This window comes from Nycticebus coucang, chromosome X, assembly GCF_027406575.1.
Source record: "Nycticebus coucang isolate mNycCou1 chromosome X, mNycCou1.pri, whole genome shotgun sequence".
NCBI classification, from domain to species: domain Eukaryota; kingdom Metazoa; phylum Chordata; class Mammalia; order Primates; family Lorisidae; genus Nycticebus; species Nycticebus coucang.
In genome coordinates, this window is record NC_069804.1 from 149,415,044 (window position 1) to 149,437,690 (window position 22,647).

At 42.3% G+C, this 22,647-nt stretch overlaps 1 protein-coding gene across 8 annotated transcripts in view; it reads left to right on the forward strand.

Annotated features, from left to right (window-relative positions):
* The first annotated feature begins 5,954 nt into the window (after positions 1-5,954).
* The window catches only part of STAG2 (stromal antigen 2), a 167,215-nt gene continuing 150,522 nt past the window's right edge, over positions 5,955-22,647 (forward strand). For 2 of the 8 annotated variants that reach the window (XM_053581037.1, XM_053581042.1), the window contains exon 1: positions 6,250-6,328. The gene's annotated coding sequence lies outside the window, so the exon portion shown is untranslated. Of the gene's footprint in view, positions 6,329-6,686; positions 6,812-7,090; positions 7,242-22,647 lie in introns of those variants that run through there. The other 6 variants (XM_053581034.1, XM_053581040.1, XM_053581036.1 and 3 more) reach the window with 4 other exon arrangements.

Consider the following 22,647-nt stretch of genomic DNA (forward strand, 5'->3'; position numbering starts at 1 on the left):
CATTTGCAGCTGGATCTGTCCTGGGCCCACCAGTTGTGACTCTTGAACATTTTCTTTGATAAAATAAATCTTAGTTTTCATATAAAAAATTCAAAAAAGGGTAAATAATAATAATATAATAAAACACGAATTAAAAAATCAATATAGTAGAATAATTATTTATACAGAATTTACACTACATTAGGTATTATAATTAATCTAGAAGAGATTTAAAGTATACCAGAGGATATTCATAGGTCAGATGGAAATATTATGCCACTTTATATTACAGACTTGAGCAACGGCAAGTTTATTATTGGCGTGGAGGTAGGGTGGGGTGTGCATCAGATAAAGAGAGATGATTGTATTAATTTTGTATTATCAGTCTCTACTGATACTGTGTGACTGGAACCTGGGAAGCACTCAGAAAATAATGTTTAATGAAGAACAACTATCAGAATTACCTAGATAGTCACTTTCCAATGTAGAGTCACTAGCCACGTGTAGCTATTTACATTGAATTAGAATGAAGTAAAATACAAATTCAGTTCCTCAGTTGTACTAGCCACTTTTTTTTTTCTTTTTTTAGACAGAGCCTCAAGCTGTCGCCCTGGGTAGAGTGCCGTGGCATCACAGCTCACAGCAACCTCCAACTCTTGGGCTCAAGTGATTCTCTTGCCTCCACCTCCCAAGTAGCTGGGACTACAGGCGCCCGCCACAATGCCCAGCTATTTTTTGGTTGCAGCCGTCATTGTTGTTTGGCGGGCCCGGGCTGGATTCGAACCCGTCAGCTCAGGTGTATGTGACTGACGCCTTAGCTGCTTGAGCCACAGGTACTGAGCCATACAATGTGCATAAATGATATCAGAGTAATTGTGATATCCATCATCTAGGCACTTATCATTTCTCTATTAGGAACATCCCAATTCTATACTTTTTTTTTTTCTTTTTTTGAGACAGAAGCTCACTATGCTGTCCTCAGTAGAGTGCCTTGGCCTCACATCTCACAGCAACCTCAAACTCTTGGGCTCAAGCAATTCTCCTGTCTTTGCCTCTCAAGTAGCTTGGACTACAGGTGCCAGCCACAACGCCTGGCTATATTTTTGTTGCAGTTGTCATTGCTGTTTATCTGGCCCGGGCTGGGTTTGAATTCGTCAACCTGGGTGTATGTGGCCGGCACACTACTCACTGAGGTACAGGCACTGCCAATTCTATACTTTTAGTTATTTTTAAGTATACCCTAATTTATTGTTGATTATAGTCATATTGTGTTATCAAATGTTAATTCTATCCATCAAACTATATGTATTTTTGTACCCATTAACCATCCCTACTTGATTCCCTCTGCCTGATACCTTTCCCAGCCTCTGGTAACCACCATTCTATTCTCTGTCTCTATGAGATTGATTGTCAAAACAAAAACTTTTTTTTTGAGTTACAGTCTCACTTTGTCATCCTCGGTAGAGTGCTGTGGCATCATAGCTCACAGCAACCTCAAATTCTTGGGTTCAAGCGATCCTCTTGCCTCAGCCTCCTGAGTAGCTGGGACTACAGGTCCACAATGCTTGGCTATTTTTATTCATTTATTTGCAGTTTTTGGCCAGGGCTGGGTTTGAACCCTCCACCTCCAGCATATGGGGCCAGTGCCCTACTCCTTTGAGCCACAGGCGCTGCCCTGCTTGGCTATTTTTAGAGATGGGAGTCTTGCTCTTGTTCAGGCTGGTCTTGAACCGTGAGCTCAGGCAATCCACTGCCTCTGCCTCCCAGAGTGCTAGGATTATAGGCGTGAGCCATGGCACTAGACCCCAAAACAAAAAGTTTTTAAGAAAGATATCTTATGCATATGCTAATACATGTACATATAAATATATTCACAAATGGAATCACACTATACAAGCTATTTGCAGTTTGGTTTTTCACTTACATCTTAGACATATTTGCAAATCACTAGACAAATATATACTTAATTGTTTTACTGGTGGGTATGGGACACCATTGTATGGATGTATCATAATTTCTTTAATGAATCCCCTGAAAATGACCATTTCTATTTTTTTTTTTTTTGAGACAGGCTCATTCCAGAAAGAGTTCCAGAATTGCTTTGAAGGGTAGACGCACTGGCATCAGTGCATAGCTTCCTTAGGGGAGTACTTTGAAGGTTATTGTGGTGATATTCAGCAATGAGGTATACAGCACTTTATCCAGGATGAGTTTTAGAAGTTGTTGGACCTCGTACATAATTTTTAATTTCTGTACACTCATATTTATGTATCTTTATGTTTCTGGGTTTTAGGCTATGTTTGTAATGATGTTAGAAAATATAAAATATATGTGTATGCCATCCAGAGTAGGAGACTATCTGGAAAATCTAATTTATAATCAGAAATTTGCTCCATTTGCATGGAGTCAAAGCAAAGAGAATTCTGGTATGTTTTATACAAACTATGGTAAACCTGGAGGATTATCTCTGCTACACTGTGGGGTATGAATTTCTAGTGACCAGAATATTTTTGCATTAAAAAGTATTTTGCCCTTTACACAGTACCAAATATTTGTAAGTTCTAACCATTCAACTCTCCTTTTTCAATATTTCTTATCAGATACCAAAGCTTTTGTCCTTACAATGTTACCACGTGAAGGACATGTTACAAATAATTAGGATTGAGTTTATTTTATATCAGTTGCATATTTCATTTGGTGACATTTTCTTACTTTGACCTCAAATTCCAAGGGTGAATAAGTCTTTCAGTACATTACAAAATAACTACATTCCTTAGGGTAGGACTAAGGCACACAGTATTGTGATCTGTAAGTGTTGAAGGATAGTTTTTTTTTTTTTTTAACTTTCAGATTAATATGTGTGTACAAATGATTAGGGTACAATGTTTGTGGATAGCTTTTTTTTTTTTTTTTGAGACAGTCTCAAGCTATCACCCTGGGTAGAGTGCTGAGGCGTCACAGCAACCTCAAACTCTTGGACTTAAGTGATCCTCTTGCCTCAGCCTCCCAAGTAGCTGGGACTACAGGCTACTGCCACAATGCCCAGCTATTTTTTGCCTTTTTTTTTTGAGACAGAGCCTCAAGCTGTCGCCCTGGGTAGAGTGCTGTGACATCACAGCTCACAGCAACCTCTAACTCCTGGGCTCAAGCGAGTCTCCTGCCTCCGCCTCCCAAGTAGCTGGGACTACAGGCACCGGCCACAATGCCTGGCTATTTTTTGGTTGCAGCCGTCAATGTTGTTTTGCAGGCAGGGGCTGGGGTTGAACCTGCCAGCTCTGGTGTATGTGCTTGGCACCCTAGCTGCTGAGCTACAGGAGCCAAACCTTATAGTTTTTAAAATGAACTCTAGCAAATAAAAGGGGGAAGGGACTGCTGTGGAACATTCCTTTTTTTTTTCTTTTTTTCCTGAGACAGATTCTCACTGTTGCCTTAGGCTGGAGTGCCCTGGCATCATCATCATAGCTCACAACAGTCTCAAACTCTTGGGCTCAAGAGATCCTTTTGCCTCAGCTTCCCCAGTAGCTGGGACTACAGGTGCCCGCCATACCTCCTAGCTACTTCTTCTATTTTCAGTAGAGAGGCAGTCTCCACTCTTGCTCAGGCTGGCCTGGAACGCCTGAGCTCAAACAATGTGCCAGCCTTGGCTCCCAGAGTGCTAGGATTACAGGCATGAGCCACTGGACTCGCCTAAACATTCTTAAATGTCAGTATAAATTTGCCACAAAACTTATTTCTGACGGGTCAGTCAGTAGTCTTCAGTGGTATTTTGAGAGCAGTTCACAAAATGAGAGCAAGTTCACAAAACAGGAACTTTCTAGTTTTGTTCAAAGTATAAAATTGTTTAAAGTCTCAGTTGCTACACAATCAACTGAGAACATAGTTGAGAAACTATTTGTGCCATGTACTATAAATGTGCTGTTTGGAGCAGAAAATCTGTAGTTTTCAGCTAATACGAAAACTGGAAATCATTTAAGATCAATGTTACAATTGAATTAAATTAAAGTGATTTGGCACACAGCCCAATTTTCCTATTACTTCCAGTGGAATTTTGCATATAACTCTGTAAATTTTCCACTACAACTCATTCAAGGTTCTAGCTGCATCATTCTGTAACTTGAACGTACTAAAACTACAGCATTCTTGGTTCAGCAGTGGAGAAAAAAAGCAAAAAACAAGAACTACAGCATTTTACTAAAGATGGTCTCCAAAAGAAATGGAAATTTATTTTGTGTAGTATTCCACTCCTTAAATCTGTAAAGGTAAGTAAAAAATGTCTCAGACTTTTCTTGTTATTGATATTTAGATGTTTTCTGTTTAACTTTTATTGTTCAGTTGAGTAAATATACCATAACTTTTTTTTAAAGTTGAAGAAAAAATACAATAGGCACAGGGGATGCGAGAGACACAGACATGGAAGGAATTTAGGAAGTAATATAATTTAGGAACTGAAAATAATCATCATATTGCATCAGGAATGCTTTAGAGGTGACACGGGGTGAAAGCTTCACCATTGACAATGCGGCTTACAATATTTCTCAATTTGGAAAATTTGTTATTAAGTACGTATTAATAGGGCATTTTATATTTTACCCAAATTAAAAAAAAAAAGAAACAGAAAATAAGGGCTCTTAAACAAACTCTATTGTATGAATCTAGGAACTTTTGTTAACAGCAATGGAGACACTGTAATAGGTCACTTCTTCCTGTCCTAGGAAGAGTGGCGCTTCACAGGGGCCCTCCCCGTTTTTCTCCCCTGCATAGAGCACGAGCACTCTTGGTGGTCAAAGGTCCAGTACAGTGGATTAGAAATAACTTAAAAAAAAAAAAAAAAGGAGGTGATAAAACCTTGGGAGTTAATCGGGGGTCGAAGGATTTGAAAGGGTCCTTTCGCACTTCAAACATCTTGGGGGAGTGTAGGGGAAGCAGGATAAGGAGTCTAAATTCCTAACAACGTTTCTAGGCTGCCCCAGCCCACGTTCCCGGGAAGGCAGTGGATGCGCGGGGGAGGCAGGGAAGACCTAGTAGGTTCCCCTCCACTCCTTTTGCCCAAATTTTCGATTTCCCTTCACTTAGCTCTGTCCTAGCTCCTCTCCCGCCCGCAGAGTGGCGAACAAATTGGTCGAGCTCACGGCCTAGTCTAGTAGCCCAGTTCCTTAAGACTCCTAAGACCTTGGAGGTACAGACCACGTTTTCTCGTAGGCGAGAAGAGTGGGATGCAAAGAAAAAACATTTTTCTTCTCCAGGGCCAGTCTTCCCAATAGAGAATCAGCTCGCTTTTCTCCATACCCGAAGCAAACAAAATGGAAAAAACAAAACAAAACAAAACAAACAAAACCTTAAACACCTCTCCCAACCCAAACCCCGTTAAACCATTTAGGATCAGGTGCCAGAGTTAAGCGAGTTGGTTCTTTTGGTGGTTAGGGGTAGGAACGAAGGTGCAGGGAGGGTCTGGGAACTAAGGCTGCAGACCCCTTCCGTTGTGTGTCAAAAGAGGGGACTTTGAAAGGTGAATCCCGACTGGGCTGCCACCTTGGAGCTGCGCGAGGGGCAGAGGGACCCGGGGAACGGGCCCCTGAGAAAGCCTGGCCTCTGAATTCCCACCGCCTCGGGCTCTGCCAGACATTCCTCCCGCCCTCCCCTGGATCCCCCACTAAAAATACAGGAACCGCAGCTCGAATGGGTCCACGGCGGAAACGCGGCCAAAAGAATAAGTCAGGCGCGGGCACGGCACCTTGTTTACCCCTTTCAGAGGCGCGCCCCTACGGGCGCCTAGTTTGCAGGCGGCGTCGGAGACGCTGAACCCGGGAGTCAGACGGCCCCGATTGGTCGGTGATTGGGAGGAGGACGCTGGGTGGGAGGGCTGGGAGCCAGGCGTTGCAGTGCCAGCTCTCTGCCGCTAGATGCCGCTCCCTCCCAACAGGAGTAGGGCGCGGATTCGTGGCCGACAGATGGCGCCTGCGCGTTCCATTCGCCTCCAAGTCGCCGAAGAGCGAACACCCCAAACAATCCCGAAGCGCCACCAAAAAAAAAAAAAAAAAAAAAAAGAAAAAAAAAAACCGCCGGATCCGACCGCCACTTTCAAAACCCCCCACCGCTCTAGAACCGCGGGAGCTTCCGTCCCTGAGTAGAATTCGAGGGTGTAAAGAAGAGGAAGGGGAAAAAAAATCTTGTACCAGCCCAGGGGTGAAGAAGCCCCCGGCCTGAGAAAGAAGGAAGGAGGAGTGGGGGAGGCGAACAGTCTCCTTGCTGCCTCTGTGTACGCTGAGGGGGGAGGTAAGTTATAAAATGGCGGAGGCGAAGCTTCTAGAAGTTTGGAGGGGCACCCGGAGGGCGCGGGGCCCATCGTGAGGTGTGTATGGTTGAAACAGGGCGAGAGAGAGGAGTTGGGAGGGAAAGAGGTTGGGCACTCTGCTGCCATTTAATTTCCCCTCAGTTTCCTTTGCCTCCGTGGGGGGCAGCCATGGAGCGGGTGGCTAAGTGCAGGCGGGGAGAATCTGTCATCGCCCCCGCGTCACCCCTGGCCCTCCTTTCTCCCCCCAAGTCGCTTCCCCAACACTTCCAAGGAACTTCCAGCCCCCCTTCCTCCCTACCTCCTACTCCTAGAGTGGCTTTCTACTGCAGGACTCTTCTTTTCGACTACCCTCGCTGAAGATTTTCTCTTCCTTCCCTCGCCCAACTCTCCCTCGGGGCCTCTACGGAGACCCCCCCATGGGTGGCCCAAAATGGAGAACGCGGAGCAGCGCAAGATGGAGGCTTCGCTTCTCTGTGTAGCATTAGGTTTAGGTTCCTTTTCTCCGGCAGGCTCTTAAGCCGCGGAGAGCCAAAACTGGAGGTGGGGTGGGGTGCGAGCCGTAGTCGGGGGAGGAAAGCCGGGGAGGCTGTGGTTGGGGTGGGGGAGAGCGCGGTATCGTGGTGAGGGGAAGGCAGAGAGCAAAATGGTGGTGCTGGGAACCTAGGGGGGAGGGGAGAAAGAGGAGGCTCAGTTGTGTATATTTGGGCCTCGGACCGAGGGAGGCGAGGGAAAATCTACTCTGATCACACCCCTCCCTCATGCCCCCTCCCTTCTCCCTTCCCCTCCTTCCTTTCCTCCCTCCCTCCCCTCCCTCCCTCCCTCTCTTCCTCCCTTCCTAGAGAGGGAACAACATTCATGTGACGGGCCCCTCTGCTTCTCCCCCGCCCCATCATCTCCAGCGCGTGGTGGGGGAACTGCTTGGGAAAGCGATTGGCATCGATTTCTCCATCCCTTCCGAGGCCCGACTTCGGTCAGTTTTCTTAGGGCAACAATTTTATAAATAGGTTGGGGTCTGGCGGTGTTGGCCCCCGCGCGCAGACCTTGCCCCGAAGGGGGCCCTGCCTGCCTGGCATGGGCGGAGGGGGGAAGGGCGGGAGTGGAAGGCTGTTTGTTGGGGGGTTTTGGCGCCACTTTTGTTTCAGTTTTAGTGCTGCTTTTCATTCCCACCCCCACCCGCGCTGTCTTTCTCAAGGCACGAACTGAGCTGATCCTTGCCCCAGGTAGGCAGCCGCTGCTTTTTTCCCTTCACACTTTTATTCTTGCTTGGGGTCGACTTTTCTTTTTTCTTCTACCACGTATTCGGAGATCTGTGGAAGGGCGATTTTGGGACGAAAAGGGTCGGATGGGCCATGGGAGTGAGAAGGTGTGGGAAACAGCATCAAGTAGTTCCGCAAAACTTTGAGCCCCGTTCCCATTTTCTTCTGGCCTAGAATCGTAAACGTATTGTTGATTTCGGCCCCTTTTTTCCTCCGCAGAGGGAATGTCTTGTTTTGCCTTTAGTTTTTTATAAACCGCTGTACTTTCGACATTTAGTTTCCGCTCCCCCTTGTTGTATATGTCATTTTATTTTGAATTCTTAACTGTAATAGGTTGTCGTGTGATTTTTCGTGCTTCGGTGTTCTGCTTTAATTGTTAATATTGCATTAGTAGTTTTCATCCGGTTTGTGAGACTTTCTCTTCTGTGGCCTAGAATGTTTTTTATGTTGTTTCCTACCCCCCCTTCCCTCTCCCTCCTTTCTCGGATGTAGTTTTTAAATTGTGGGTCATGGTGTTTGATTAAATGGTTATTTACAGTTTACATGATATATCTATTAGAAACTTTTGATGTGTAGGGTTAGGTTTGAGTAAACCAGAAGCTTGTGTTGGTTTGCAATGGTTCCTTAAAATGCGCGGGCCGGTCCCCCTCCCCCAGCCCCATCTTCCCTTCACACTGGAGTGTAAATTCCATACCCCTTTTCTCCCACGGACCGCCGTATTGCACAGCAGCCACACCCTGTATTTGTCTCTGTGGATTGGACTCATTATCAGCTTAATTTAGTGACTCTTAAACCACCATGATGGGACTTGCTGAAGCACGAAGCTTCTTTTCCTGTTTAGTCCTAGTGGTTAGTGTCGAAAGAGGAATAATCGAGGTTTCTTGATGAAACCTGGTGCGGTCCAACCTCTGTCTTTTTTCTGTTGTCTTTTTTCCTACTCCGGGCTGTTGGCGGTGTCAGCACCGCTGCTGGGGGCGGGGGTGGAGGGGAGAAAGAGTCGGGTTACCGAAGTGCGTCATTCCTGGCTCTAGCAGGGCCTGCTCGGGAGCTGCTGGTGTTTGTTACTGTCCTCGCAGCACTTTCCTGCCAACCTTCTCTCTCTGCGTATTGGTTGGGAGCAAAAGCAGGAGGCGGTCTCCTAATTCTGTCTGTAGCCTAGCGCGTTGCGTTTAAGGGTATATGTGAACTTACTTATAAAAAAAAAAAAAGGCCTTGGAAAGTGGATACATTTCTGTTTAATGACATACAATTCAAGTAGTTTAGACTTGTAGACTTGTTTTCATATACTTCCTAATGAACAGTGGGGTTAATTTTGAACCACTTACAGGTTACAATGCCTGGTTTTCTTTCTACGTTGATAACCATTCTGTAGTTAGGGAACGGAAGGACCAGTTTAAGGTATATAAGTGTTCAGCGGGTTTTTAAGTAGTTGAATTGTAATTTTATGGCATAGTTATGTTAAATAGTCTAGTTTTCTTCGTTGTGAGCTAAGGTGCTGTAGGAGTGCAAGGTAATTACAGATGTTTAAGTGCATCTTCATCACATATCGTATGTATCCTTTTTTTTTTTTTTTGGTTTTTAAAAGGAAGATTTATTGGACAAGTTTCACTTAGCGCAATAAACCTAAAAGGAATCACAATACAATGAAAGTTTTTTTTTTTTTTTTTTTTTTGTAGAGACAGAGTCTCACTTCATGGCCCTCGGTAGAGTGCCGTGGCCTCACACAGCTCACAGCAACCTCTAACTCCTGGGCTTAAGCGATTCTCTTGCCTCAGCCTCCCGAGTAGCTGGGACTACAGGCGTCCACCACAACGCCCGGCTATTTTTTGGTTGCAGTTTGGCCGGGGCCGGGTTTGAACCCGCCACCCTCGGTATATGGGGCCAGCGCCTTACCGACTGAGCCACAGGCGCCGCCCTACAATGAAAGTTTTAAATCAAGGCCTGAGAATTTCATACAAACACCAAGACCAGAATCCTAAAGTATTGGTATTGCGTCTCAAAAATTTCCCCATTAACTTAAAAAAGCTTAAACTTACGTGCCTTACAGGGTTATTAAATGAAACTAGAATTAACAAACATGCCAAAATGTTTCACTTCGTATTTATCCTTTTAAGTATAATTTTAAATATGTCCTTTGGGTTGTATGGGTGGACTTCATTAAAATTCTTAAAAATGGTTTGATTGAATTCTTAAATTTGTCATCTACCAAGTTGTGTAGGGTAGCTGTGTAGTTACGTTGCTGGATTTTAACTTCTTGTTAGTCTTTGATACTTTTGTTATCTTTGGGTTTTTCTTACAGAACATAGAGTCTTCCTTTTAAAATTCTTTTTGAAGATAATAATTGGGAGAGGGAGTGTGGGAAGTAGAGATGTAACAGAAGTGTCCTTGAGTATTGTAGCTGGACCAGTACAGCAGAGCTCATTGTTACTATTGTAACACTTTCGCGTATGCTTAAAAATTTCCATAGTTAGAAAAATTTTTGAAGAAAAATTTTCACATTGTTTTGGAATCTTGTTGTAATGACTTGTTTATATTTGCATATCAGAATTACTTGGGAAATTTAACCTTATGTATACACTTTCCAAATAAACTTTCAAAAATATATAGCAGTCAAACCAGTATCAAAGTCAAACCAGTATAGAACGAGTCACAGAAGTGCTTATGAATTGGTTCAACTTTAAATGTTTGTAACTTAGTCTGAATGTCTTTAATGTTTAGTTTTCTTTAAAATTCTTGGAAAATGGGAAAACTACATTTGCAGATTTTCTAAATTCTGTTTGGTGTCCATTTCATCAAGTTGGAGTTACAGTGAGTCAGTATAAAAGGGATTTACTATTAATAGGAGGGGCTTTGGCAGTTGGAATAAATGAAGATGGAAGGGATTGGGGTGCCATAGGGAGCATTCCTGGTAGGAAGATTGAGGTAGTTGAATTCAGTTTCAGTATTCAGTGTTTAATGACTGAGTAGAGAAGCGGATTGGAAAAGAAACATACTTATTAGCCATTCCTTCCTACTGTGAAATAACTGTAGTATTCTAAGGTATCAGAGACTGGCAGGGAGGATGAAGTGGGTTTTTAAAAACTGATATGAAAATGAATATTTACATTTAAATGATTTAAATCACTCCCTCTTTAATGATCTGGTGCTATAATGAGTTAAAAGGTGATATGTAAAATATTCTAATACTTTGTTATCATTCTGAGCATTACCCATAAGCAGTAAAAATGCATTGCAATTAAAACCCTAATGTACTCATGAACTGCTCCTAAATTACTTTTAAGGTAAGTGCCTTAGTTTTTGCAGTTTTGCATTGTTCAGGATTGGGTTTCTTTCTTTCTTTTTTTTTTTTTTTTTTGTAGAGACAGTCTCACTATACCGCCCTCAGGTAGAGTGCCGTGGCATCACACGGCTCACAGCAACCTCTAACTCTTGGTCTTATGTGATTCTCTTGCCTCAGCCTCCTGAGCAGCTGGGACTACAGGTGCCTGTCACAACACCTGGCTATTTTTTTGTTGCAGTTTGGCCGGGGCTGGGTTTGAACCCGCCACCCTCTGCATATGGGGCCGGCGCCCTACTTACTGAGCCACAGGCGCCGCCCGGGATTGGGTTTCTTTCTTTCTTCTGAGATGTATTTTGGAATAAATGTCAAATTTTTTTTTTTTAGACAGAGTCTCACCTTATTGCTCTTGGTAGAGTGCCAGTGGCATCACACTGCTCACAGCAACCTCCAACTCCTGGGCTTAGGTGATTCTCTTGCCTCAGCCTCCAGAGTAGCTGGGACTACAGGTGCCCGCCACAACGCCAGGCCATTTTTTTTTTTGTTGCAGTTCGGCTGAGGCCAGGTTTGAACCTGTCACCTTTGGTATGTGTGGCTGGCGCCCTACCCTCTGAGCCACAGGCGCTACCCAAATGTCACAATTCTGAAGGGAATACAAAATAATGGATGTTTAATTTTCATATTTGCTAAAAGGTGTTCCCTAATCATTATTATAGCAAAATTCCACCGTAGTCTAGGAATGGACATTTTATAACTGTTAACATTACTCTGTTTGTGTATTTATATTCAGCATTAGAAGGATATTAAGGGAAGATACATTTGAAATTTTCATTCTCATGTAAGTATTCTTATGTAGATGGTGAGGATTGTGGCATCAGATTTATTATGGTGAGGCGATAGCTAAACAACTAAGCAAATACAACATGAATTTGATAACTTTGAAGTTTATTTTGTTAGGTTTTTTTTGTTTTGAGACAGAGTCTCACTGTGTTGCCTCGGTTGAGTGCCTTGGCATCATAGCTCACAGCAACCTCAAACTCTTGGGCTTAAGTGATTCTCTTGCCTCAGTCTCCCAAGGAGGTGGGACTATAGGCACCCGCCACAGTGCCTGGATATTTTCTGTTGCAGTTGTCATTGTTTAGCTGGGGGCTAGTTTCGAACCTGCCATCCTTGATGTATTTGGCTGGCGCTGTAACCACTCTGCTACAGGCACCACGCCAAATTCTGTATTTCTTTTTCTACTTTACTGATTTTTGTGGTCACCTGAGGACCTATGAATTAAAATGGATGGGGTGGTTATGGCAGGGGCAGGATCAGTCTTGAAGCTGTTCTTTTGGGAATATAGGGTTAGATGTGAAAATATGCCATGGAGAGTTTAGTAGTGTTTAATATTTTTCATGTTTAACTGATGCCACCCACAGTCATGTGTGGGAAGGGAGTAAACAATGAATAGCATATTCTTTTTTGCTGTGAGTTCTTCATAATAGAAGACTTCAGTTTTTGATGCTACGAATTAACTTTTAAACTTTTTTTTTTTTTTTTTTTTTTTTTTTTATTATTGGGGATTCATTGAGGGTACAATAAGCCAGTTACACTGATTGCAATTGTTAGGTAAAGTCCCTCTTGCAATCATGTCTTGCCCCCATAATAACTTTTAAACTTAAAATTAACATTAAATTAAAATGTACAGTTTATAGTAGAGCACTGTTTGGGGACTTGGGAAGAAAAGCAAAGAAAAGGAATAGTCCTACTTAGCTGTTGGCATCAGTATACACTGAAATGTGGTTAATTGTTGGAGAGTAAAGAAGGAACTTGAAAGGTACAGGCTATTTTAAAAGTTATTTACATTTTTCTTTTGTAGTTTTCTACATTTGATATGTGTTCCAGGCTTTTTTTTTTCTTTTTGAGACAGAGTCTCACTGAGTCAACCTGGATAGAGTGCCATCCAGGGTGTCAACAGCTCACAGCAACCTCAAGCTCTTGGGCTTAAGCGATTCTCTTGCCTCAGCCTCCCGAGTAGCTGGGACTACAGGCCCCTGCCACAATGCCCGGCTATTTTTTTTTGTTGTTGTTGTTGTTGCCATTGTTTTAGCTAGCCCAGGCTGGGTTCTAACCCACCAGCCTCTGTGTATATGGCCGGCACCCTACCCACTGAGCTATGTAGGGGCACTGCCTGTGTTCCAGGCTTTTAATTTGTGTTTTGATACTGTCCTTATATACTATTTTTTTATATTTCCAGGTATTGTAAATGGTGTTTATTGGATGCTCTGTCTGGCAAAGATAAGTGAGAAAGCAAAATTGTTAGTTTGATTTTTCAGTCTCCTGAAAAATCCTCCTGCTTTGCATTTAATTTAACCAGATTTTATATATGTTCAATAATGTAAGCAGTGTTGCTTGATGAGGAGTAATTTTTTGTGTGTGTGCATTAAAAAAAAGTTTATACATTGGGTGGTGCCCTGTGGCTAAGTGGGCAGGGTGCTGGCCCCATATACCGAGGGTGGTGGGTTCAAACCCGGCTCCGGCCAAACTGCAACAAAAAAATAGCTGGGCACCTGTAGTCCCAGTTACTTGGGAGGTTGAGGCAAGGGAATTGCCTAACCCAAGAGCTGGAGGTTGCTGTGAGCAGTGTGACGCTACGGCACTCTACTGAGGGTGATAAAGTGAAACTCTGTCTCTACCAAAAAAAAAATATTTGTACATCTTTAGTACCTATAGTAATCAACTACCTGAATTGTATTTTTAATGCATGCTTGCAATAGTTCTTTGATACTGACCAGTAGACACCAGGAAGTCTTTCATAGTAAGTCAAGAGATTAATGAAATTGTTTTATACTTCTCCCAAAGAAAGAGAGGATGAATAATGTCGATGGTCTGTTCTTTTGTTACAGTCATGCATCTCTTGACAATGGGCATACATTCAGAGAAATGCGTCTTTAGGCAATTTTGTTCTTGTGCGAACATCTTATTGTACTTTACTTAGACAAACCTAGGTGATCTACTGAACACCTAGGCTATATTGTGCAGCCTATTAACTTTTATGCTGTAAATCTCTGTACCATGTTACTAAACTGAATAGTGTACAATTTTAACACAATAAGTATTTGTATCTGAATATAAAAAGGTGTCAAAATATGGTATAAAAGATGAAAAATGGTAGTCTTATGGGACCACCCTCGTATATGTGATCTGTTGACTGAAATGTGATTATGCTGTGCATGATTGTATTTTAACTGAACAATATAAGGCAATGCTAGAGAGATTTCTCTATAAGCTGTGGATAAATTAATAATAGATAGCTAAAATGTAAAATTTCTTTATAAGAAATTAAGAGATGTTACATATGTTAGAATGTTACACAATTGTTTAAATTGTGTTGGACTTTGTTGGGAGAAGTAAGTTCTATTTACACTTTTGTAGGAACAATATTTATTGTAATAAGATAAGACTTGCAACTTCTTGAAGAAACTTAATTTAACTACCATTTGAGTTCCTTTTGAATGCCAATAACTATAGCTTAATCTTCTGTTTAATCTTCTCAACCACTTTGCAAGATAGGTTGTCCTTATCATTTTACAGATGGGGAAATTGAGGCTCTCAAAGTAAAGGACTTGTCCCAAATCCCATGATAATAATTGACAGCCTTGGATTGGCACCCACCCGGATTAGCCTGTCCTCAAAACCTTTGTGCTTTTTTGTTAAGCTCAGTTGTTTCCCTTATCTGGTTTAGGTCTTGGGCTATCTGTGATCAGAAAGCATGCATTGTTATTTAAATTTTGCAAATCAAGGTTTTTCTTCACATATAGTACAAGCTAAAAGCAGATTTTTAATCAAGTTTTGATAAATTGCTGCCTAATAAAAGGTCTATGTTATACTTTTTACTAATAGTTGAAATATATCTGAGCTTTGTATCTATTTGAATGTGCTCATTAAAGTTTGTGGGATAATACATTGAAGCATCTTCTTGATAGTTTGTTTGGGGGCATACTGTGGTATATGGAATGGTTTCATGGAATTTTTTCCTTTATGTTATTTGCACTTTATCCAAAATGGAGGTGAAGTGTGTCTTAGAATAGTTTCCCAGTTTTTTGTTGAGACAGAGCCTCAAGCTGTCCCCCCCCCCCCCCGTAGAGTGCTGTGGCATCACAGTTCACAGCAACTTCAAACTCCTGGGCTCAAGTGATTCTCCTGTCTCCGTCTCCCAAGTAGCTGGGACCACAGGCGCCTGCCACAACGCCTGGCTATTTTTTGGTTGCAGCCGTCATTGTTGTTTGGCAGGCCCGGGCTGGATTTGAACCCGCCAGCTCAGGTGTATGTGGCTGGCGCCTTAGCTGCTTGAACCACAGGCGCTGAGACAAAACAGTTATTTTTTTAGAGCCATGATCTTGCTTTGTTGCGGAGGCTGGTCTCAGATTCTTGGACTCAAACAATCCTCCAGTCTCAGCCTTTCAGGTAGCTGGGACTACAGGTGTGCACCAGCTACACCAGCCAAATTTATATCTTTTTATGTTGATCGTTCCCTTAAGCTTCATCCTGTTGGAAATACTTTTTCCAGATGGTGAGCAGCAGTTTTCTACCCAGACTGTTCAATATTAAGTCTTTCCATCTACATTTTCCCCTTTGTATCTCAAGAATACCATGAACTGGTGTTCCATGACAGAATTATTCCCCAAGGCATCCATTGAATATTGTGGATTAGTTTCTCTCCTGCATATCCAGAAAGATACTAGTTAGGTACTATTCTTGGGGAGAATTCAGAAAATAGGCACTCAAATCCACGTAATTTCTTATTTCTTCAGGGTGTCCCAAAAGTTGCCATATACAGGGAAGTTGGGAAATGATACCTAAATGCACCTTCATTACAAAATTTTACAAAATATTCTGAAAATATTCTCTATGTTGGCCAGCTCCTGCTAAAATTTTGTAGTGAATATTTCTTTTCTTTTTTTTTTTTTTTGAGACAGAGTCTCATTATGTCGCCCTCGGTAGAGTACTGTGGCGTCACAGCTCACAGCAACTTCAAAGTTTTGGACTTAAGTGATTCTCTTGCCTCAGCCTCCCAAGTACAGGTGCCCACCACAATGCTCGGCTGTTTTTTGTAGCAGTTGTCATTGTTTAGCTGGCCCAGCCTGGGTTTGAACCCACCAGCCTTGGTGTATGTGGCTGGTGCCATAACCACTGTGCTATGGGTGCCGAGCCTTGTAATGAATATTTCATAAATAAAGGTGCATTTAGCTACAATTTCCCATTTTTCCTATGTATGGTGACTTTTGGGACACCTTACGCTGTTAACATGAGGAACTCTAATGAGAAAGGCTCCTAGAATATTAAGGGATTTGGTGTGGCTCTAAGCAAAGTTTTACTTCTCAGTCACTTTACCTGCTAGTAACCCTAATATAGCCTCTATTAAAAACTTATGTATGAGGAATTGTGAATACAATTGATGGTATTGCCATCTCTGTGGGATAAATTGATTGGTATTGATTTCAAGTAGTTCTACTTAGTTGTTTTATTTATTTTGAGACAGAGTCTCACTTTGTCGCCATTGGTAGAGTGCTGTAGCATCATAGCTCACAGCAATCTCAAACTCCTGGGCTTGAGTGAATTCTCTTGCCTCAGCCTCTCCAAGTAGCTGGGACTACAGGTGCCTGCCACAATGCCCAGCTTTTATAGAGAGGTCTCGCTCTGGCTCAGGCTAGTCTTGAACTTGTGAGTTCAGGCAATCCACCCGCCTTGGCCTCCCAAGTTCTGGGATTACAGGCATGAGCTACAGCGCCTGGCCCACTTAGGTGTTCTAAGGAATTGAATGTGGAAAGTGAAATGCATAATTTTACTTGTAAAAAGGAATATTGTGGAAGCACTCTTCATTGTACAATTCAAAACCTTTCATAAAAAGTCTTTGATAGTGACTAACATTAACAATAGCTAATACTAATTGAACTCTTGTACTATGTGCCAGATACCCTTACGAAGGCTTTGTGGGATTAGCTCACTTGTTTTTCGTAACACTATGAGATAGGATGACAGATAAGATTATTGTTCAAGCCAGGATATGCCCTAGCAACCTCAAACTCCATCTCTAAAAAAATAACCAGGCATGGGCTGGGCACGGTGGCTCACTCCTGTAATCCTAGCATTCTGGCATTTTTAGAGATGGGGTCTCACTCTTGCTCAGGCTGGTCTTGAACACCTGATCTCAGGCAGTCCACTCTCCTCAGCCTCCCAGAGTGCTAGGACTATAGGCATGAGCCACCTTGGCCTCAAGCCAGAATACTTTTGAGAGTGGAAGGGCACTACCTAAATGGCATACCGGAATAATAGCATAAATTAGGATGGTCCCAGAGAAACTAGGATTTATGATGACCCAAGTAAATACCTCTTTGTTCAGAAGGGGAAACTGAAGTATGGGGGCGGGGGGCACGTAACTTGCCCAATTAGTAAATGGTAAGAAGGGATTCAAAGCCCCTACAGAGATTTCTCACTTGTTGCCCTTGGTAGAGTGCAGTGGCATCACAGCTTCCAGCAACTTCAAACTCTTGGGCTCAAGCAATTCTCTTGCCTCAGCCTCCCGAGTAGTTGGGACCATAGGCGCCCATCACAATGCCCGGCTATTTTTTAAAGACGGGGTCTCCCTCTGACCAAGGCTGGTCTCGAACCTGTGAGCTCAGGCAATGCACCCGCCTCAGCCTCCCAGAGTGCTAGGATTATAGGCGTGAGCCACCATGCCAGGCCCACCCCTGGTTATTTTTTTTTGTAGAGACAGAGTCTCATTTTATCGCCCTCGGTAGAGTGCCATGGTATCACATGGCTCACAGCAACCTCCAACTCCTGGGCTTAAGTGATTCTCTTGCCTCAGCCTCCCGAGTAGCTGGGACTACAGGCGCCCGCCACAACGCCCGGCTATTTTTTGGTTGCAGTTTGGCCAGGGCCGACTGAGCCGCAGGCGCCGCCCCCCTGGTTATTTTTTTAATAGGCAGGTTCTTGCTCTAGGTCAGGCTGGTCTTGAACTCCTGAGCTCAGGCAATCTACCTGCCTCAGCCTCCCAGAGTGCTAGGATTATAGGCATGAGCCACCACTCATAGTTGAATTTTTAAAGTGGCTATTTGGGGTGATTATATGCCTTAATGTTGAAAAGCACCTTCCTAAGTTAGAAGAAAAAAATTCCAAAAGTAACTACATCAGAGTTTGTTTTCCTTACATGTTACATAGCTTCCCTTTACCATTTTGTAGGAATAAATGTGGAGTGTATGACGCTTCATGGGAGTTCTTTTTTTCTGAGAAGACAGTTGGACAAAGAAATAATTCTGTGACTAGGGAGAAATAGTATTAGAAAAGAAAGAAAAAGGTCCAGTTTAGAAACTTATTTGAAGTTAAACTGATTCTGTAACATAATTTGAGAGTTAAGTTTGGTAGGATTTGACATGCCATTTCATAAAATTAATAGTTCCTTTTTATTTATGATGATTTTTAATGGTTATTTTTGTATTCTTGGCCTGTTTATGCTTGTGGTACTGCCACCCCCCCAATTTACTAAAGATGAATTTAGATGTGGAGAAATGATTTCTGCACGATGGTGGACCTCTACTATATTGTAAACGAAGATTTTTTTTTCCCCCTTGTTGAGTGGGGAAAAAAAATGTCTAATCATTTTTTTTTTTTTTTCTGAGACAGTGTCTCACTCTGTTGCCCTGGGTAGAGTGCATGGCGTCATGCCTCACAGAAACCTCAAATTTGGGCTCAAGAGATCCTCTTGGCCTCAGCCTCCCAAGTAGCTAAGACTACAGGTGCTATCACAATGCCCAGCTAATTTTTCAGTTTTTAGTAGAGATGCGATCTTATTCTTGCACAGGTGTGTCTTGAACTCCTGAGCTCAAGCAGTCCACCTGCTTCAGCCTCACAGCGTGTTAGGATTACAGGTGTAGGCCACTGTGTCTGGCCTGTGATGTCTGATCCTGGAGGAGACTTCAGGTTTGTTTTCATTACTTGGCTAGTTTAATGTTTCATTGAGTAGTTTTTGTTTGTCTTTGGACTTAGCCAGTTTATTTTGGGGGGTTTTGGTGGTATCATTATCTTATAAGAAGTCATTAAGTTGGTCCATTCGATTTTTAAAAGTCTTTCATTATAAACATTATGAGGAGAAGTTACAACTCGAAGGGGGACTGCATTTCTGACCAGATGAAGGCATTTGTGGCCCGTATAGTGACTCTGGTGGACAAAAGATTATTTTGGGGGGTTTGATTTATTATATGGAATCAATACAGTTGAATTTAAGCAAATCATTGCTGATTTATAAGCTGGGGTCCATGTATGGGGTGGAGGTTTGTGAACCCTCGCATTATGTACAAAATGTGTGTGTGTACACATTTCATCAGTTTTCAAGGCTCATTGTTAAATCAGATACTTAGACTGCCTACTAGAGGTGGGATATACAATGGTAAACTTCTTGACATCCTCTGTAGATTACATAGCTCTTCTCAGGGAATATAGTCAGTTGGACTTTATCACCACAAAAGGGTTAAAAACACCTGTTTAAAAAAATACTTTGTACTGTGATTACTCTGTGTTTAAGAATATTACACTAAAACCAATAGCCATCAATGCAGTTTTGACACAGTGTCCTCAATTTGAGATTAGTGTCAAGAATTCAAAAATAAGGACTACTCTGGAACATTTAGGGGGAAAAATAATGGAGAAAACAAAACAAGAACAATTGAGAACTTTATTTGGAATACTTCAGTCTTTGGTGGTGGTTAATAAACTAAGTTATAAGAGCTCATGGTCATCTTGTATGAGTGGTTATTGTTATCCAGAGGTTGAAACCTTCTAAATGGTGTTGTGGTTCTGTGTAAAAGCAAGAGGCAATTAATAGTCACTTTGCTTTATGGGACTCTTGTATGTCTTCATGTTCTAAATGTGTGATTTTAAATGAAAAGTTAAGTTTATACATAGTTTTTTGACTTTGGACTCTTGGACTGTTAGCTTGAAATTCTTTTAGCAGTACATGATACTCACTGCATTCATTTAATTTTTTAATTTTAATTTTTTATTTTTTTTTTGTTGAGACAGAGTCTCCCTCTGACACCCTGGGTAGACTGCCATGGCATTAACCCTCTTTATAGCAACCTCGAACTCTTGGGCTCAAGTGATCTTGCCTTAGCCTCCAGAGTAATTGACTATAGGTACTCACCAAAATGCCAGGCTAATTTTTCTATTTTTAGTAGAGACAAGGTCTCCCTCTTGCTCAGGTCGGTCTTCAACTAACTCCCTTGGAGTCCTCTTGTCTCTGTTCCCCGTAGTGCTAGGATTATAGGTATGAGTCACTACACCTAGCTTACATTCATTTTTTTTTTTTTTTGAGACAGAGTCTCACTTTGTTGCCCTTAGTAGAGTGCTGTGGCATCATCATAGCTCACAGCAACCTCAAACTTCTGGGCTCAAGCGATCCTTCTGTCTCAGTCTCCCTTGTAGCTGGGACTACAGGTGCCTGCTACCATGCCTGACTTTTTTTTTTTCCTTTTTGGAGATGGAGTCTTGCTCTTGCTCAGGCTGGTGTCGAGCTCCTGAACTCATCCATCTCGGCCTCACAGAGTGCTAGGATTATAGGCATGAGCCACCATGCGTGGCCCCTGGATTTATTTTCTGTATATGGTGTGTGTGCGTGCGTATAAAATGATGAGGTTTGGTGTATTTGAAGTATTTCCATTTCTGGGTTGGAAGATATGATACCATTTTTTATAGATTTTTTTTTGAGAGAGAGTCTCACTATGTCACCCTCGGTAGAGTGCTGTGTTGTCACAGCTCACAGCAACCTCAAACTCTTGGGCTTCAGCGATTCTCTTGCCTCAGCCTCCCAAGTAGCTGGGACTACAGGTGCCCCCCACAATACCTGGCTATTTTTTGTTGGAGTTGTCATTGTTTAGCTGGCCCTGGCTGAGTTCGAACCCACCACCCTTGGTGTATGTGGCTGGTGCTGTAACCAGTGTGCTACGGGTGCCGAGCCCCCACCCCTTTTTTTTTTTTAGGATTTCTAACCTTTTCCTTTTTTCAAAAAAGCAAGGATAGTTTTTCTACTCACTAGTGTGTCTGTACCTTGTACCTAATTTGCAAACGTCATGTTATTACAAAGAACGCTAAAAGACATTTTTTGTAATCTAACGAAATAGTATTAAAGATAGGAACATGAACCTTTAAGAATTTTCCTTCTACACTGAAGGAGACAAAATGTAGGAAATATTAGCAAAGCCATAATTTTTCCTTTGGTATATGTCCCTTCCTGTTTGTACCACTCATTCAGGCCAAAAGACATTCATGAAGACATTCACTTTACTCCTGGCAGGAGAATTGAGGAAGTGGTGGTAGTCATGGCTGGCAGGGAAGCAGAAGCATGAAGGTGTGTTTTTGAAAAGCAAACTTGTCAATGACAAGTAGATTTTTCCAGTTCTGAGTATATGTACTTTTTTGAGTTTTGATTTTAAATATCAGTGCATATAAAGTACTGCTATTCATTGAGGAATGTTCAGTAGTTGCATTCATATATGTGTGCATATATATATGTATATATGTATATTTAGACAGAGTCTTACTATGTCACCCTTGGTAGAGTGCTGTGGTATCACAGCTCACAGCAACCTCAAACTCTTGGGCTTAAGCGATTCTCTTGCCTCATACTCCCGAATAGTTGGGAGTACAGGCGCCCACCACAACGCCCGGTATTTTTTGGTTGCAGTTGTCATTGGTGTTTAGCAGGCCCAGGCTGCGCTTGAACCTGCCACCTTCAGTGTATGTGGCTAGTGCCCTACTCACTGAGCTACAGGCGCTGAGCCATGCATTCATATTTTGGTGTTCTAAATATACTTGAAAAATTTCAGAGGACAATACAGGATTTTTTTTTTTTTTAATTTTTTGAGACAGAGCCTCAAGCTTTCGCCCTGGTTAGAGTGCTGTTGCATCACAGCTCACAGCAACCTCCAACTCCTGGGCTCGAGCACTCCTGCCAAGTAGCTGGGACTACAGGCGCCCGCCACAACACCCGGCTGTTTTTGGTTGCAGCCGTCATTTTTGTTTGGCGGGCCGGGCTGGATTCGAACCCACCAGCTCAGGTGTATGTGGCTGGCACCTTAGCTGCTTGAGCCACAGGTGCCGAGCCAACAATATGGGATTGTATTAGAGAAGTTCCTTTGATAGGGAATAAGTTCCTAATTGTTGAAGTTAGACTGAAGCAGTTATCTAAGTTGCTGCAGAAAAATAAGTTTCTAACTTAAGAGGTAAAATACTTAGTGCTTAAGTGTACGATATTAGCAAATATCCAAATTTATCTCTTAAGACCAGATGTTTTTAGTCTAGGAACTATGTTTTTATCTAATTTTGAATACCTTCTGTGCAGCGTATATTATACAGGTTCTCAAATGGTAATTGAATTAAAACCTTAGGTTCTTCAAGAAATGTAACCCTGCATTATAATTGCATTATTAGTATTCCTATTCAAAATTGTGTGTTCGGAGAGAAATAGTCATTTTCTTTCCCCTAGTTGGCTTTGCATGAATGATAGTCTATCTTGACAGACTACCATTTACTGCATCTGCTTACTATATGGCAAGTTGTACGAGGCTCCTTAATATTTAATGTTTTGTTTCTTAACAACTCTCCCTGAGGTAGTTGGTGGGTGTTTTTTTTTTTTTTGAGACAAAAAGTCTCACTTTGTCCTCCTTGTTAGAGTGCTGTGGCATCACAGCTCACAGCAACCTCAAACTCTTGGGCTTAAGCGATTCTCTTACCTCAGCTTCCCAAGTAGCTGGGACTATAGGCACCCGCCAAAACACCTGGCTATTTTTTTGTTGCAGCTCGGG